This window comes from Leucoraja erinacea, chromosome 43 (assembly GCF_028641065.1).
Source record: "Leucoraja erinacea ecotype New England chromosome 43, Leri_hhj_1, whole genome shotgun sequence".
NCBI classification, from domain to species: Eukaryota; Metazoa; Chordata; class Chondrichthyes; order Rajiformes; family Rajidae; genus Leucoraja; species Leucoraja erinaceus.
The window spans coordinates 1,318,334-1,328,751 of record NC_073419.1 but is presented as its reverse complement, the minus strand read 5'-3'; the positions used below and the strand labels follow the sequence as shown (position 1 = coordinate 1,328,751).

The following is a 10,418-nucleotide window of genomic DNA, read 5'->3' as shown; positions in this document are numbered from 1 at the left end:
GGCACTCCTCTCGCCACTGCCTGCCATTCTGGAAAGGACCCGTTCACTCCTACCCTTTGCTTCCTGTCTGTCAACCAATTTTCTATCCAAGTCAATGCTTGATGTTTGATGATCAGATGTTATAGAGTCATAGAGTGATACCGTGTGGATACAGGCCCGTCGTCTGAACTTGCCCACACCGGCCAACAAAGTCCCACCTACACTACTCCCACTTGCCTGTAGTCTACTTGTCCACTGGCAGGGAGAGAGTTTGTTCTGGTTTCTTACAGCTTCAAAACATGTCAAAGCCAAACCTGCCTTTAATGTTCCAGGTTGGTGCCAACAGCATATGTAATGAAGTAACACTCCAGAGCACATGCTCTGCTAGACTAGGTTTGGTTATTTAGTGATTGATTTCTGGCTCATTGTTTGTGATCACAGCCAGAGGTCAGATGTGACCAGCTCTTTCTGTCTTCACTGCTGGGCTGTGCGGGAAATGTTGCTAAACGTATCAAAAGGTGAGTAACTCCTTCGAGCCGGAATTGAACCAGCGACCTAAGGATGACTATGTTTCCACTACAGTCCTCCGCTCTACCAACTGAGCTATCGAAGGAATGCCACAACTAAACTTGTCTGTTCTCGTTCTTTGCTGTTAACATTTTGGCCTTTGCTGTAGCACAAACACCCTTGCATCTGCCAACTTCCTCGACGACTTGGTCCAGTGGCACAATGGATAACAGTAGCTCAGCGGGTCAGGGAGCATCTCTGGAGAGAACAGGCTGGGATCGGGACCCTTCTTCCGACACATTACTAAAGCGTATCGTCTCCAAACTTAAATATTCATTCTGCCACCACACATTCTGCTGACACATCGTGATGCAAAACAGCATTGCCACCTTCCAAGCCGAGAGGGGAAGTGATAGGGATCCAAGGGGAATTGTTTTCACACAGATGGACTGGCTATCTTTCAAGTAACACTGCAACACATCCAAATTTTTCTGAGATGCCTGCTATTAATGCAGATGTCCTTTCAGAGTCTCGCCCTCGCTACTGGTGTGGAGATGCAATTGGTGAATGTAGACTGTCTTGTGCAGAAGGCATACAAAGATACGAAGAGAAGTATCCATGTGCTTTGCTGATTGGCTGTTATGTTGTCCAGTCGTTATTCACCAGTGTATTTCTGCTGTTTGCCTTCTGCATCAAGACAAACCATTGCTGAGCCTGGTGTTACTGTTCCAGCAGCGCTTTGGAGCACATGTTCCCCTGGACAAGCCTTGGGTCATTAGTGATTTCATACTTAGAAACATAGAAACATAGAAATTAGGTGCAGGAGTAGGCCATTCGGCCCTTCGAGCCTGCACCACAATTCAATATGATCATGGCTGATCATCCAACTCAGTATCCCGTACCTGCCTTCTCTCCATACCCCCTGATCCCCTTAGCCAGAAGGGCCACATCTAACTCCCTCTTAAATATAGCCAATGAACTGGCCTCAACTACCCTCTGTGGCAGAGAGTTCCAGAGATTCACCACTCTCTGTGTGAAAAAGGTTCTTCTCATCTCGATTTTAAAGGATTTCCCCCTTATCCTTAAGCTGTGACCCCTTGTCCTGGACTTCCCCAACATCGGGAACAATCTTCCTGCATCTAGCCTGTCCAACCCCTTAAGAATTTTGTAAGTTTCTATAAGATCCCCTCTCAATCTCCTAAATTCTAGAGAGTATAAACCAAGTCTATCCAGTCTTTCTTCATAAGACAGTCCTGACATCCCAGGAATCAGGTCTTATGTTATGTTATTATACTTGTTCATTCCTTATGGTTATTTGTAGAGCCAGGATTTTGCTATAAATGCCATGTGCCTTTTCAGGCCTATTTTGATGATTTCACCAGGATAATTCCTTTTTCGAGTGCCTAAATCAGCATTTTTTTTTGCCGTTTTGCTAAAAGGTCGTGCTATTTTCTCTAGTTGTACTGTGATTACAATGACATTTTCTATATTAACACGTTAATATTAATGTTATTATTAACGTGTTAACATAGTATAACTTACAAGAAAACTTCCACTACCGGGGATGCCACCATCGGTCATTCATTCATTCGTGCCGCTGCCCGCTGGTTCAGTCTTCTCCAAGACCTATTTAAGAAAGAACTGCAGATGCTGGAAAAATCAAAGTTAGACAAAAAGTGCTGGAGAAACTCAGCGGGTGAGGCAGCATCTATGGAGAGAAGGAATAGGTGACGTTTTGGGTCGAGACCCTTCTTCAGACTGATGTGGGGGAGCAGGAAAAAGAAAGGAAGAGGCAGAGACAGTAGGACTAGAAGGAGAGTTGGGAAGGGGAGGGGGAGGAGGGAGAAGACAAGGGCTATCTAAAATTAGAGAAGTCAATGTTGATACCGCCGGGGTATAGACTACCCAAGAGATGTACCCAAGCTTGTCTCCTCACTACATTTACTGCTGACTCCAGTCGCAAATCTGAGTTTCTGAGTGATCTGTGCAAAGCATTCATTGATGCCGGAATTCCACTGTGGAAATTGGAAAACAAATCTCTCAGAGGTTTTTTTAGAGAAATACACAGAGGAACATATACCAAGCGAGTCATCATTACGGAAACATTATGTTGACAGCAACATCAAAATTGTTGTGCAGAGAATTAGAGATGAAGTTGCATGCAACAAAATATGGATCTCAATAGACGAGACAACTGATGCTGTGGGGTGACATGTTGCCAATTTGGTCATCGGTATACTGGAGGCAGGTCAACCATCAAAGGAGTATTTGTTGACATCGGAAGTATTGGAGAAGTCAAACAGCTCAACTATTGCTCAGTTGTTTACATCTTCACTTGCTGTACTTTGGCCAGAAGGTATAAAACACGAGAATGTTCTGTTTGTGGCAAAGTTTTATTCCGCAAAATGTTGCATTTGACATGCTTAGCTCAAGGACTTCATAGGATTGCCAAGCACATACGTGGCTTGTTTCCAAATGTCGATCGCCTAGTTTCCAATGTCAAGAAAATCTTCCTCAAAGCACCATCACATGTGCAGTTGCTCAAGGAAATGGCACCCGAGATTACGCACCCTCCTCAGCCCATCTCTGCTGTAATCGACTATGCTGCAAGTTTTGAAAAGATAAATTAAATCGTCAACTGTTTTGAAGATGAATCTGCTGCATTCAGGATCGTCAGTGAAATCATACAGAAAAAGTCCCTCCACCGCGATCTTGTGTTTATTGCTTCCAATTTTGAAAACTTCCCACAAGCTATCACTTCCCTTGAGGAAATTGCCGAAACATTAGTGAATAACTTGCAGGATTTCAACAAAGTAACAGACGATATTCGTAAAGTTCCTGGCAATGTAGATAAAGACATACAAGTGAAAATGTGAGAGAGTGATTTTAGCTAACAAAGATCTTGAAGAAGTAAAAAACATAGCTGAAGTTCTTAAAGGTAGTTGTACTGCACAAGATATCGTCAAGAATATAGAGTCTGTAGCTTGTTTCGGTAATGCGCCAGTGACCTCAGCTGAGGTAGACAGAAGTTTTTCACAGCTGAAGCATATTCTGTCTGACAGATAGCATAGTTTAACACCAGATAATTTGGAAAAAAAATGCTAGTAATTTTACTTCGGAGTCACGTGAGTGACTACGTGAAGAGCCCGCTCAGCACGCATGCGCGGCATTGCGTTCAGCAGTGCAACAGCGGCCGCATCGGGAGTCAGGCGCTCCTGCTACAGGGTGAAAGAACGGACCGTCAGGTAAGTACCCTGAGGTCGGAGTTTCTTTCACAGGGAGCCTTCTGCTTTGTTTCACAGGCAGAGAAGAAAGGCTCTTGAACAAACCTGTCCCCCGCTCGACTCCACGGAGGAGCGTTCCATCTGGGGGGGGCAGCAACAAAGCGGTAGGACCGCTTACCGGGCGCTCCTCCATCCCCGACACCGTGCCGAGCCCAGCCCGCTAGCGCCTGAGCAGCGGGCTGGATGTAAAGCTACCGAAGAAGCATCCGGCCGGTGGCTTCCGACTTGTCGGACGGGGACGTCTCTCCATCCGCATGGGGGAGAGACAGCCGCCTGAGCCGCATGGAGCGGCTCCTGGAGCAGGAGCTCCAGTGAGACGCGCTTCGTGAGGGGCGTTCTCGCAGGGGGAGTTCAGGCACTCCCTCCACAGTGCCTTGTGCACTGCCCATTGCTTCCTCCTTACCCGAGGGTAGCTTTGGTGACCAGGACTGGGCTGGTCCTGAAGAAGTCGGGAGTATGCAAGGGGTGCAGGAACAGGAAGAGCTGCTGGGTGTGGTGGACCGCTACGTGGCAGCCCCACGTGCAGGAGGCCGTTAAAGGCCAAACCAGCGGCCAGCGTTAACCACCTCTCCAACAGGCCCCTACAGGAGCAGGTGGTCAATGAGGCCTTAGAAACATATACAGCTCCAGAGAACTGTGAGTCCCTTAAAGTGCTGGCTGTAAACAGCCAAAACTGGGGGCACGATGGGGCAAATATTCGGAACCAGGAGCTAAAACTGCAGCGGATCCTCAGGCTCCTGATGTCAGCCATCACATCGTTAGCTCGTTCCGTGGACAAATACGGAGATGACCACAACCTTCGTAAACAAATCATAAGACCTGCCATAAAATCCTAAATTTGCGGGGTTGTGCAAAACCCCAGCCACAGAGCCAGACCCACTGCTCTTTGGCAAAAACCTCACAAAGCATATGAAGGATATGGAAGAGGCCTTAAAAAACTTTCGGTCTCATGAGGGCAGGCCCCGGGACGAGCAAACCAAAAACAATAATTCCCAAGCAGCAGCAACCCATCGCATCCATCAGTCGACGTCTACCATATGGGACTGGTGAAAGCTCGGGGTCCGCATTCTATAGACCAGGGCCCAGAGCGGACCCCATGAAAAATGCGCCACCCCCCAACGTCACCACCATGTCAGACAACGTGCAAGACTCGTTGGACTGGCATGATATAGAAGAAATACCTATAACCATGGAGGTAGGTGGGTCTGGTTCCTACCAGCATATAGAAAAAGGGGCTTAATACTAACAGGGGGGAGATTACACCTGTTTAAAGAAGCACGGGAGTCTGACACGAGTGATCAGTATATACTCAATGGCATTAGTGGATACAAAATACAATTCATACTAGAAAAATTGCCACCAGTTCAACATTCACCCCAGAGGGTATTTTCCCTCTCAGTTAAAGAAAAACGAGAGGGACAAGCTGAACTGGTGAGACTAATTACAAAGGGTATCATTGGGAAAACAAAACATGAACCCTTGGAATTCGTATCAAATATATTCACTAAACCCAAAAAAGATGGTGGATGTCGCATCATCATTGACTTAACTTCACTAAATATGTTTGTTAAGTATATACATTTCAAAATGGAAACGTTTGTTACTGCCAAACAACTAATTTCCAAAGGATACTTCATGGCAAGCATTGATCTTAAAGATGTTTACTATTTAGTACCATTCACAAGGATCATCGCAGATACCTGAAATTTACCTGGATGGGGCAGCTATGGCAGTTTAAAGCATTACCCAATGGGTTAACATCAGCCCAAGATTATTCACCAAGATACTAAAACCAGCTCTGGCAATATTAAGAAGACAAAAACATATTGTCATGGCATATGTTGATGATATCTTAATAGTAGGCAAGACCATGGAATTGACTATGTTAGCTGTATCAGCTACCAAACAGTTGTTCGAAACCCTGGGATTGTCTTACATCCAGATAAATCTAAGTTGAAGCCATCCACAATCATGGACTACTTGGGCTTCACAATTAATTCTGTCTACGTGACTGTAACAATGCCAAGAGACAAAACAGTTGAATTGGCACAATCATGCAACAATATAATGGTCAACGAACGACCAACTATTCGACAAGTAGCAGAGTGATTGGGAAAATGGTCGCAGAATTTCCGGCTACGCAATTCGGACCTTTGCACTGTCAAAACTTACAAAGAGCAAAGTTACAGGCACCAAAATGACATGCAGGTCATTATGATCGTGTCATGAAGTTACCCACTGAAGCAATATCAGAACTACAGTGATGGGCAAAAAAACGTTTGGCATAGTTTCAGCCCTATTATCATCACTAACCCTACGTTAAGTCATTCTAACAGATGCCAGAAGGCTGGGGAGCAACTAACTCCATATCCAGCACAGGTGGTAGATGGACTAACCCAGACTCATCATTACCACTTACGCTGGGCATTAATTATCTAGAGATGTTGGGTGACTTTTATGGTTTAAAAGCACATGCATCAAATATGCATCACTTGCATGTACGGTTACAAATAGATAATACTACGGTGGCAGCCTACATTAACCATATGGGCGGCATAAGATCGGTATCATGCGACAGGTTGATCAATACAATTTGGCAATGGTGTGTCAAAAAACATATTTGGCTACCAGCAACTTACCTGCCAGATAAGCTAAATACAGTGGCAGACACCAGCTCACATAAATTTAATAACAACATCGAATGGATGTTAAACCCCAAAAGATTTGCAAAAGTTATCAAGCAATATGGCACGCCAGATATCGATTTATTTGCATCAAGGCTAAATCACCAGGTACCTATGTATGTCGCTTGGGAACCAGACCCTGAGGCAGCAGCGGTAGATGCATTTGCGCTGGATTGGGGAAATTCGTCTTCTATGCATTTCCTCCCTTCTGCCTCAACATGTCGGGTACTACGCACAATACAAATGGACTCTGCTTCAGGTATTTTGATAGTACCCGACTGGCCTACGCAGCCATGGTTCCCAATACTCCATGACATGGTTGTTGAAACTCCGATGGTATTCCCCAGTGACCCAGAGTTATTAACACCCAGTGTCGGGCACAAGCCACCCGTGCCATGAAAAAATCAAACTCCTGGGTTGCAGATTCTGCACAAACCACTTCTGGGACTGGGATTATCAGAACAAACTGTCAACACCATGTCAGCATCCCTCCGAACATCCACTAAAAAACAGCACTTGTCCAGCATCAAAAAATGGGAGAAGTACTGCTTGGATACAGGGACCACCTACTCAACCGCTACAGTTACCAACGTACTGGAATTCCTGGCGAACCTTCACCACGATGAAGGACTGAGCTACAGAGCCATCAACACAGCTAGAAGTGCCCCGTCTGTCTATTTAAAACAAGCTCCAGGACAACAGGCCATGGGGTCCCACCCGCTGGTGGTCAAACTCATGAAGTATTTACAACCCTAACCCCCTAGACCAAGGTACACCCATATATGGGATGTCAGTGTGGTCCTGACATACCTCAGGGGATGCCCACCAGCCAGATCCCTCAACCTGGAACAATCTATGCTCAAAACACTCATGTTGATGGCACTTGTATCTGCACAGAGGGTCCAGTCACTACACCTATTGCGACTGGACAGCATGCTCACAGCTCCAGACCAGATCTCTGTCGTTATCCAGGGACTGATCAAACAGAGCAGACCAGGAACACTTAATCCAGTCGTGGAATTCCGGGCTTACCCGCCAGAACCACGGTTATGTGCCATGACCCACCTACTGTCCTACATAGACACAACCAAAAATATTCAAGGGAGATGAAAAGCCTTGTGGGTCAGTCATAACAAACCTTATGGTCGGGTGACGAGCCAAACCATTTCGAGATGGCTCAAGCAGGTGCTAAAAGCTGCTGGGATAAACACTAACATGTACAAATCTCACTCCACCTGGGCAGCATCCACGTCGACGGCCAAAGGAATGGACGTGCCTATAGACCACATCCTGGCTACAGCAGGATGGTCGGGGGAAAGACCGTTCAGAAATTTTATAATAAGCCGTTGGCAAAACCTGCTTTATTTGCAGAAATTTTTTACAGACTGCAAATATTTAATTTAAACAATTTAATTTCTTTGTTGTTATTGTTAAAAAATACCATTGTGTTTCCTACAAACAGATTAATTGGTTGATTACGATAACACACTTTCTCCCTCAAGGACTTCGGCAGTGAGTGAAGTAATAACTGTTACACGGTTTGAAATCACAGAGCTTTAAAATCTTCACGTAGTCACTCACGTGACTCCGAAGTAAAATAGTAAGATTAAACAAGAACTTACCAGTTTGAAGTTTGATCTGTATTTTATGAGGAGTTACGATGAGGGATTACGTGCCCTCCGCTCCCACCCTCAATAATATGGGTCAAACTGATAACTGATGTCTCCTTTTCTTTACTACGTTTATTTCAATAACTGTGTCTATCTGTGATTCCACACCGCTGCTTTGAAGTTTGCCGCACATGCGCACTGAGCGGGCTCTTCACGTAATCCCTCATCGTAACTCCTCATAAAATACAGATCAAACTTCAAACTGGTAAGTTCTCGTTTAATCTTAGTATTATATGCAACCAGGCAACTTTGGTCATTTAATGTAGTATACCTTTATATTATCATTTTAAACCATATTTTGGTGGTGGAAATACTTGCTTTTTTTTGTAATTTTATTATGCCTTTTTTCCTGCCTATTTCAGTGTTTTTTAGTGCCTAAACATCTTGGTTCTAGTTATTTGCCAGGTGCAACCTGTTCTTTCTATAATTGTGGCTGGCCTGTGCGGGAAATGCTGCTTAAAGTAACAAAAGTTGAGCAAGTCCTTCGAGCCGGAATTGAACCAGCGACCTAAGGATGACCATGTTTCCACTACAGTCCTCCGCTCTACCAACTGAGCTATCGAAGGAAAGCCACAACTAAGCTTGTCTGCTTTCATTCTTTGTTGTGCCCTTCACTGCCTGCTGTCTGGGTACCTGCTGTAGCGCGCAGCCACTTGCATCTGCCAACTCCCCTCAATAGCTTGGGCCAACACACCTGACTACAGATCAGAAGATTGTAGGTTTGACTCCTATCGGCTGGTTGTCTTGCTCTGCACATAGTTTTGCAAGCCCTGTCCCCTGCCTTTAGCCCTTGCTACTGGACTGGCAATCGATTTCCTAACACCTAATCCTTGAATGCAGGCGGTTGGCACCTCAATCCTCATGCACGATATATAGATCATATGCCACTTTTATAGTCATTGAATCATAGAGTGATAGTGTGGAAGCAGGCCCTTCGACCCAACTTGCCCACACCGACCAACATGTCCCAGCTACATTAGTCCTACCTGCCTGCGCCTGGTCCATACCCCTCCAAACCTGTCCTATCCATGTACCTGTCCAACTGTTTCTTAAACATTGGGATAGTCCCAGCCTTAACTACCTCCTCTGGCAGCTTGTGTGAGGACACCTTTTGTGTGAAAGAGTTACCCCTCAGATTCCTATTGAATCTTTTCCCCTTCACCTTGAACCTATGTCCTCTGGTCCTCGATTCCCCTACTCTGGGCAAGAGACTCTATGCATCTACCCAATCTATTCAATAGACAATAGGTGCAGGAGTATACCATTCGTCCCTTCGAGCCCGCACTGCCATTCAATATGATCATGGCTGATCATCCACAATCAGTACCGTTCCTCTCAAGATTTTATACACCTCTATAAGTTCACCCCTCATCCTCCTGTGCTCCAAGGAATAGAGTCCCAGCCTACTCAACTTCTCCCAATAGCTCACACCCTCTAGTCCTGGCAACATCCTCGTAAATCTTTTCTGGACATTCAAGCTGGACAATATCGTTCCGATGACATGACAACATCTTTCCTATGACATTCCTATATTCTAACCATATAACCATATAACAATTACAGCACGGAAACAGGCCATCTCGGACCTACAAGTCCATGCCGAACAACTTTTTTCCTTTAGTCCCACCTGCCTGCACTCATATCATAACCCTCCATTCCCTTCTCATCCATATGTCTATCCAATTTATTTTTAATGATACCAACGAACCTGCCTCCACCACTTCCACTGGAAGCTCATTCCACACCGCTACCACTCTCTGAGTAAAGAAGTTCCCCCTCATGTTACCCCTAAACTTCTGTCCCTTAATTCTGGTCATGTATTCTCTTTATCTTTCATCTTTGTTCCAGCAAAAGTAGACCAACATTTCTTGACTGCTGCAAAAACTGACAAGATTTGCCGTCTCTCCACCCCAGCATGTACATGGCACCAGGCAATCCCCGATATTATGCCTTTAAAAAAAAAATCACTCTCCAGCAAATGCAGGTCTACAAAGAACTTCCTCAATATTCAGATTTCCGTTCAATACCTCAGTGTAAATTCTCAAGCTTCCACCACACATTTTGCTGACACCTTAGGCAAACCGCTACCTTAACAAGCTTAAATGCAAAAAAAATAATGGGCACCAAAGGTGGTACTTCTTGACAAGTAATAGTGGCCAGTACACTGATACAAAATGTATTTTCAGAAAATGCTGGAGTAGTTTCAGATACTACCACTCCCTGCTGGTGTGGAGATGCAAGTTGAAAGGAGACAAACTTGTGTAGACTGCAGACACAGACATGAAGAGAGGTTT

The 10,418-nt window shown here is 45.1% G+C and overlaps 2 non-coding genes across 2 annotated transcripts; both read right to left on the bottom strand.

The window, feature by feature from the left end:
- Positions 1-506: 506 nt before the first annotated feature.
- On the bottom strand, positions 507-592 carry trnay-gua (transfer RNA tyrosine (anticodon GUA)). The gene is given in 2 exon segments: positions 507-542; positions 556-592. It is a non-coding gene; the product is annotated as a tRNA-Tyr (tRNA).
- An 8,012-nt stretch (positions 593-8,604) lies between these two features.
- Positions 8,605-8,690, bottom strand: trnay-gua (transfer RNA tyrosine (anticodon GUA)). The gene is given in 2 exon segments: positions 8,605-8,640; positions 8,654-8,690. It is a non-coding gene; the product is annotated as a tRNA-Tyr (tRNA).
- Positions 8,691-10,418: the final 1,728 nt, after the last annotated feature.